Raw genomic sequence first — 9,110 nt, 5'->3', positions numbered from 1 at the left:
GCCTGTGTTTCCACAAATCCAGTGTCAAAAGGAACAGACGGGTGTGTCCCTGTTCTGGGTACATAGCAGGCAGTTGCTTCCAATGGGCGCGCAGTAGCCTGAGACTGCCAAGCAACTCTGCACAGAGCACAGAAGAACTATCAGACCACTGAGAGAGGCACGAGATTGAACTTCCCTCAACTTTCTAGAGTTTTCCCTGTTAGTTAACACTATCAACGTTTCCCTTTACTGTGGCAAATGTGATCGAATCGACGCAATATTAGCACATTTCAATGCAACGTGCCAAAAGAAAAAATACAATGCAAGAGATTTTGTTGTGGGCAGAACGAAGGGAGTGATTGCTTCCTCGACAAATTTGAAAAGTAAGTCAGTTAAAGAGCTTTTTTTGTCTTAAAGGGGCAGTGTTGTATTTTGAGACAGGCTTGAATAAGCTAAGCAGCCAATAGGCAGAGGTTTGCATCATTTGTCAGATTCTCTGTAATAATGGAATGCGAATAATAATGCATTTTATTTTGAAAAGTTTTTTTTTTTTTTGCATCAAACAACACAAAAACATTTTCAGTCACCTCCTTGTCTGAAGGACAAGTGGATAAACAGGTTAATGTCAAGTCCTGCATATTATTTTCAAAATCTCATGGAATTTAGGCCTACATTGAACACCACACATTGACTGCTAGTGTAGGCTATACTACTCAACTAATCTTCAAGCCTTTGATTAATTGAATCATGTGCATTGGTGCTGGACTGGATCAACATTATGCAACCATTGGCGCACTCAGAGATTGAGAAACTCTAAGTGACTGTTACTGCCTCTCGGTTACTGCCTCTCTGTTACTGCTTCTTGCTAAACTGGCTGAAGTCTATCTATCTAGGCCTGTCCCACGTACTCATTATAATAGTGACTGGCACAGTCCTCTCTCTCTCTCTCTCTCTCTCTCTCTCTCTCTCGCTCTCTCTCTCCAATTCAATTCAATTCAGGGCTTTATTGTCATGGGAAACATATGTTTTACATTTCCAAAGCAAGTGAAATAGATAATTTACCAAAGTGAAGTAAACAATCAAAAATGAACAGTAAACTCTTCATCTCTCTCTTTCTCTCTCGCATACCCTATCTCCCTTCAAAGTCCTATGTTGTGCTGCAGAGCACTCAGGCCTAATGGAGGAGAGTCTGGAGTATAAATACAACAATTACCAGAGGCATATGCTCTCAATGCTCGCAAGACAACCTAGAATGTGAGGAGGGGGAGGAGGGCTGGGTTGCCAGGTGTTACATAAACACAGCAACATAGGTTACTTAACCGCCTCCCCCTTCGATGAGGAGGAAATGGCCGAAGCAGTGGTGCATTGGAAAGGTGTGGGGGTCTCCCCTAACGAGATCCATCTGCAGCCCTATTCTCTGTGTACTCTGTGTATACATTGACCACATGTCCCCATTCAAGCCAGCACCGGCAGGACTATTGACTCATCTGCCCACATGAAGAGGACTTTGATTAGAAGGAGCAGAAAGCCACAGACATACATGACTGTAGATTCATCATAGTTTGGTCAATTATTCTTGGAACGGGGAATTGTTGAGGCAAGATGAATCTAGAAGTTTGCTCTTCAATGGAGCGGTAGAAAGATGCTGTTTGATATGAGCTCATTAATTGTCTATCTTGCTGTGAAGAGCGTGTGCGCCCGTGTTATCAAGGGTCTGTGTGTTAGTGTGCAGCAACAGTTAGTGTGCAGAGCAGGTGTATCGATTCATACGGGATCAATGCAGCCCAAGTATTGGATTTGAATGGCGCTTGGTTCAGCCTCGGTTAATGCATGCGTAGAGATTGTAACCATGAGGCTTGCTGTTTACTGGACTCAGTCATTGCCATGCTCGTTCTGCACAATTACGCAATAAGCTTCTTCGTTATTCATATTAATATAATAATAATAATAATATATGCCATTTAGCAGACGCTTTTATCCAAAGCGACTTATCGTATATCTGCACCAGTGGAGGCTGCTGAGGGGAGAGCGTCTCATAATGATGGATTTGATAGCCTTCCACTGCTTCTTCTCCAGTCACTACCACGAGCCCGTCCTCCCCAGTTTAGGTGCCACCAACCTCCAGTGATCTGTATCGCATGGATCAAAACAGTTTGAGAGACAACAGAAAAGACCTGGTCGTTCAGTGCATTAGCAGGTGGAGGTACACGTGGAAAGCTACAGCTGGACTTATAAACAAGAGATTTGGATATGATTCGTAGAAGGTTTGAGCATATGACAATTTGGTCTGTAACCAAGGACAACAGATGTAAATCCTTTCTTTTAGAAATACATATTTCCTTACACAAGATAACTATTTATTTATTTATTTGAACTAAAAACAGATTTGAATGATGTCTTGCGCCCATTGTCATATGTTTATGACCCAGAATAACAGAGAGGCATCCACACTGGACAGCTGTCAACCCATCCAATATCAACCCAGTAAACTGCAGTGGATTCTGTGCTTCTGTGTTCCAGTGTGTTACTGTGTAAGTAGGTTAGTGTTAGTGTAACCGTTAGTGATATTAGTGGTAGTGTCCATGTGGACACTGTGTATACTGGTGTTGCCCTACTTGTTCTCATGGGAGTGTTACTGTGTTGGTGCGCTTGTGTTATTGTGGACACAGTGTTTAGTCTACTTTGTCCGTGTTTTAGTGTGTGGCCAGTGTGGATACTACTGGTGTTGACCTCCTGGCATGATGGGCATCCTTCAGCCTGGCACTTAACCTGAATCATGCCCTGTGTGCCCAGCTGCTGCAGAAAGGAATCATAACACGTTGCAAGGCAGGCTGTGGCGGTGACACCTTAGTCTCCGTAGATAAGAAACTCCAATATAATAACACAATCCTAGAACTATACTGGAGCTAATGCACTACATTGTCAATAGTCAGACAATTCATTGGCGTTATCTCAATTGCGTCATTCTTAAAGGGGCAGTTCAGTTAAAATGTGATTTTTTTTAGTTTAAAAAAAGAAGATATTTCCACACTATGAGGTCGAAATAACACTCTGAAATTGTGATAATGGGGATAATGCCCTTTTTGCGTAAGAGCTGTCCTCACCACAAAGTGATCTGATTATAATAGATGAAGGATTGTTCATCTGGGTAAGGGAGTGGGCTCTAGATCATCCTATCAGCCAATCAGGGCTACATATGTAAATATCTTCACATTTGTTTCCTAACACTCACACGATCAGACAAAGCATTTCAATGGCCCAAGGAAGCTCAGGGAAATAAATGATTCAAAATATGTTTTTGCGTAATTTTCATTAAATTAACACACAGTGGTTTATTAGACATACAATGATTTAAAAATACAATTACAAAGACTGCAAGGGGGCTTTAAACCCATCACATGACAAATAATGCTTATAGAAGGATCTGCATGTTACATATCAGATGAAAAATGCAGACAGAGCAGTATCATCAACCCCGCATTACAGTTTGGCCAACCGTGTGTTGTCTCCCGTGGCAACAAAGCACACATGTACATGCTGTGCATGTACTGTACTACCTGACAGCTCACTCACACCACGGAACTCCAGTTCTAATTCTATCGCCTAACACTCTGATCCAAATGATGTAGATGGGTTAAAATGGGCGTGGCAACCAGACTAGGACAAACATCTCTGTTCCAATGAGGGAACGAGAAGATGGACAATCTCAGACAGCTTGGTGTGAATGGGGGGTTTGAGGTACATCCACTTATTCTGGGAGTTGAGTTGAGGTGACATTCAGGATTTTGAACAGCTTGTGCCAAATGTTGTCGACAGTCACTCTGGGTGGTATTCATTAGGCAGGCCTCCTGTTTCTGGCCCTATGGTACAGCTCCATGGTGCTCTGACATTGTCGTGCCTGATGGGTCATCTGTAAAATGAACCACTGTCCCATCGGAAATGAGGATTTGAAAGAGAATTGCATTCGTGTGCTGCTCATGGGGATTCGAGGACAGAGCACGCCTCTCATCTGTCCTCACTCTGGAACCTGGGAGATGTAGCCATCTGTGTCTGTTATACAAGTCTTACGCAATTGTGTTGTTTCTGTATCTTCAAATGACTTTTGCCTTTGCCATCTTGCTCGTCCTGAATTATGTCAAACGGTACGAAGGAGGATGGTGTCAACAGAGCACGGAGGGTTCAGTACAATGAAGCTTTTTGGTTCGATGGAAGATTTTCTTCCCTATTCTTACACTGCAACCTCCGGTGTCAAGCAGAGCTAGAGTCTCAACGCCTTGCTGTTCACATCAAAGTAGCTCCAGCACGACTCCGTTCTGCGATGTTATTCACACTATTGATTTCCAGAGCTATAGCGTTATACAAGCACAGAATATATGAATTCTCCTTCTGTCTGCATAGAGTACACATAATAAAGTCTAGCTATCCCTATGAGGTTCACCACATAAAACCTTCCCCATTTCCATTATGCCCTTTCATTGAACTTTGACTTGTTTTTCTTTGCTCTTTGAAGGCCATAATAATCTGGAGAGAAACTGTGTCATGATAACAAATCAATGTCACTTCTCTCTTTTATTTATTCCCAAAGCAATTAGTCCCAAAGCCAACTGCCATTTTAGCGTTAGGTAACCCACTTACCTGTTCTTTACATAAATCCCAAGGCCTGTGTTGACAGAATGGCTGTCTTCACCATGTTGATATGGCCAGCTGTGGATAGGACAGCTCACCTGACCATCGGCCAGCAGGCTGTCAAGGCTGTAATGTAAACCACTCTGAGGGGAGATAACAGTGGCTAGACTAATTGGCCAGGGAGAGGAACACACGGCCCCTCTCTGTGTGTGTGTGTGCTTGTGGCAGAGAGCCATCAGAGGGCTTCTGGTCCCCATGGCAACGGGGCTGCATTCCCCACTGTGTTCCCTGGGCTGTGTGTGTGTGGGATGGAGATAAAGCACGTGTGTGTTTTGAGACAGAGTTCCTATGGCTAACCACTTCACTTCTGAACTCGCTCACTCCACCTTTGTAGCGTTTTCAAGAGAGGGATCCGGAACATCTTCAAACAAATGCTAGTGTGGTGATGTAACAAGACGAGCAAGACATTTCAGATAGTGAGGACGGGTGTAATCCAGTGTCAAATCACACAGTGAGTGGTTTGTCATGGTAACGTACTGTAGGATGACAGGCATACCCACAGGAGCTCTTTTCAGTCAAACACGTCATTCTTCATACAGCATGCTGCAAAGGTGTTTTCACACACTCAGGAAAAACGTTCTCTTTAAACCTGGAAACCAGTTATTAGTTTTGATTGAATAGGCCCCCCATGGTACTGTGGGGGATCAGTGGAGGCTGGTGGCAGGACCTATAGGAGGACAGGCTTATTGTAATGACTGGAATGGAACAGAGTCAAATGTGGTTTCCATACGTTTGATGTGTTTGACACCGTTCCAATAATTCCATTCCAGCCATTGCAATGAGCCTGTCCTCCTATAGCTCCTCCCACCAGCCACCACTGGTGGGGGGCCCATTATGTGGGTGTGTGACACGCTGCTTGAAAGGATTCCTCTGTGAGGTATGTTCGTTTCCAACTCTCCTTGCACTCCTGATGCATTTTCTAATCACGGCTAAGAGATGATATGGTGAATATTCACTAGAATATTCACTAGTGCACTACATAGGGAATAGGTGCCATTTGGTATTATGCACTACATAGGGAATAGGTGCCATTTGGTATGCACCCTATATGTAAGAGGATTGCAGTCCTGTGGTTGAATTTTCTCGGGCAAACCGATACTCACGTTCTCTCATAGTTGGTGTGTCACTCTCCCCCTCTTGTGGTGGAAAGGGGAAGTGGTTGAAATGCTGCTCTTACTCTGAACAGAAGTGAACCACAAAGAAACATTTCAGTAGTAGTGGACTGAACTCCACTCCATGGTGAAGGAAGTTTATGAACAGTGTGAACGGTGTGGAGCGGAGACCAGGCTTTGTGGACTCTATCTCCGACTATCGATTCGCACAAGGTCAATACTTAAATGACGCAAACGCACATCAAATACAGCCACTGACTGTTTGCACGTTGCTTTTGCTCTGAGATGGCAACTCAGGGCAAATGCATGTGCCAATTGAATCTCAACAAGGAAACAGTTGGTGGTATTTGATTAACGTTTATCGAAAAAGTATAGATTTCAGCGACCAAAGACGACAAAACATAGGTACGGAGGTGGGCGTTTCCTAATTGAAAGGTTTTGAAGTATTGACGGAGCTGGATTCCACAAAGCCTGGTCTCAGCTCCACGCCAGAGTTTAGTCAGCAGTGTAAATCATAATTTATCATGATGATGATTGTGATGATGATAGTGTCTTGATTTGAATAGCATAGGTTGTTTGTTTTTGCATGTGGAACATTGAATTCGATAGCACCAAGTCTTTCCGACAGTTGAGAATGAAAACACACAGACATTAAATGTACATCGATAACATCGCTTACTAATGGAATTGGATGATGATTGTTGTTATTTATGGGGCTCCCGTGTGGCGCAGGCTAAGGCACTTCCTCTCAGTGCTAGAGGCGTCACGACAGAAACCCTGGTTTGAATCCACAATTGGCCCAGTGTCACCCGGGTTTGGCCGGTGTAGGCAGTCATTGTAAATAATCATTTGTTCTTAATAACGGACTTGCCTAGTTAAACGGTTCAATACATTTAAAAAGAAATGACTGTACATTTTAAAAATCAGGTGGACTTTCAAATATTAACCACATACAGGAACCACTTAAGCCTTTAGCATGCAGAGTGTTAATGTCTATATGAGAATTACACTGACAGCTGCCCTGTACGTCAGACTGGGCCAAGTCTGCGTCGCCCTACGGGACTCCCAATCACCGCCACTCAGGAACCCCAATTATAACCAAGTACACCTGTCATGAGGAACTATTAGGTTCCTCAGTGACTATAAGGTGTGGTGTGTGTGTGTGTGTAATATTCCAGTCTTGACAGAGGGCACTTTTAACCTGTCTCTCTAAAAGCACAGACCCCATCTAGCGCTGACTTTAACTGGACCATTTGAGCAAAGTGGGCAGGCTGGAAAAGCCTCCCAAAAGAACCTTGTGTAAAATGTTTGGCTCCAAAGGTTAGGAGAAGCAATGCACTTAGCCCAAGAGGGTGAGATGGGTCACTGTGTGTCGATAACTTTTGGACCCCATACTAATGGCACATTCACAGACATTTTCAACATGCTAACTGGATGATCGAGGCACTTGTATAAATCCAACCAGCAATTTTACTTTTTTGTTTATTTCCTAGTTCCAACTAGCACGTGAACGTGGCATAAGGGCCAGATTAGATATGGAGAGGTTCTTATTTAGGGGGTATATCCCAGATCATCTATTTCCCTTCTTACAGTAAACTCTTATTTGGTCAGCGTATTTTGATCACTCATACTGAGAGTGAGGTTGGCCACAATTGCAGCAGCAGACAAACTCCAGCAGAGGGCAGCATTTGGCAACAAGAGACAGATCAACATTCAACACAGTTGTCTGGTTTGCCTAGGGGTATTCCCTGTATTTCTTTGATTATAAAATATTTTACATTCTGTATCTCCTAAACATTATTGTGTTTTAGATCTAAGATGCAAACAAGGTCATTTATCATATGCACGCACAGCCAGCCTTGCTCAGATATTAGCCGTGCAGTATACTGTGTACAAAACATTAGGAACAGCTTCCTAATATTGAGTAGCACTCCCTTTTTGCCCTCAGAGCAGACTCAATTCATCAGGGCATGGACTCGACAAGGTGTCAGAAACATTCCACAGTTGTGTCAAGTTGGCTGGATGTCCTGGTGGGTGGTGGACCATTCTTGATACACACGGGAAACTGCTAAGCATGAAAAAACCCTGCAGTGTTGCACTTCTTGACACAAAACGGGCGCGACAGGCACGTACTACCATACCCTATTCAAAGACGCTTAAATATTTTGTCTTGCCCATTCACCCTCTGAATGGCACACATTCCCAATCCATGGGTCAAGGCTTCAACACCCTTTAACCCGTCTCCTTCCCTTCACCTACACTGATTGAAGTGGATGTAACAAGTGACATCGATACATGTGTACAGCTTTCACCTGTTCAGTCCATGTCATGGAAAGAGCAAGTGTTCCTAATGTTTAGTACACCCAGTGTATATTGAACACATGCTGACTAGGGATACCTAAACTGGCACAACTACCAGACTAAAGTTCCTGTTAATGAGGGGGAATTGTTCAATAGGTGGCCTGTCACAAATGTAATGGACCGTTTGAAGATACATTTGAAAAAACTACAGTTTTTGTTTACCAGTATAAATAACAATAAATACCCGGATGGTGACTTGTGCACTACAAGACAATTATAATACCTAGGACTACAATCACATTACGGTCTCTTTAAGAGCAATAGGTTACATCATTTCATCCTCATAATGAATCTATCTGGAGAGGGAGTGGCCCTACTAGCAAAAAAAAAAAAAAAAAAAAAAGATAGCCGACAACAATGAATGCAGGGCAAACTATGTTCAGGATGGACTCCACTGTGAGCTAGCTTCAGACATTGTACTACAGCTTGTACCCTCTGCTCTCCACACTGCCAGAGGTGCTTGCCACTGAACACAGGTGCACCACAGGTTATAAAAAGGAGGCAGAGGGCGTGAACTGCAATGAAAGAGCCTAGTTCAGGGACGCTCCAATCACAGGAAGGGTGGTTAAAAAGTTGATACAATTAAGTACAGCAAATTCCCAAGTCACAGCACACACACCCAATCAATAAAGGGCAATTACCAATCCATTAAGGCAAGGCATTTGTGAGAGCATGCAAAGATCAGTGAGAAATCAATTCATAGAAGAGCTAAAGTCCCCCCTATGACATCATTGGAGCTCCCGTGACTAACGTTTTAAAAGCAGTAATACCCAAACATTCTAAAATGTCTACGTAACGTGCGATGGTCGGAACCATCTTGGGCTCTTGCACTCCAGCAACGGCTGAGAACCTGGGACCTCCTTGCCAACAGAACACAGGGGATACACAAAAGAGAAACGGTACATTGTAACAGCGCAACCGCTGAACAGGTAGAGCCATGTCCATCGCTGCAGACTATCCGCCGAGATGTAA

The sequence above is a fragment of the Oncorhynchus keta genome, chromosome 32 (assembly GCF_023373465.1).
Source record: "Oncorhynchus keta strain PuntledgeMale-10-30-2019 chromosome 32, Oket_V2, whole genome shotgun sequence".
NCBI lineage: Eukaryota > Metazoa > Chordata > Actinopteri > Salmoniformes > Salmonidae > Oncorhynchus > Oncorhynchus keta.
This window is presented reverse-complemented; position numbering follows the sequence as displayed.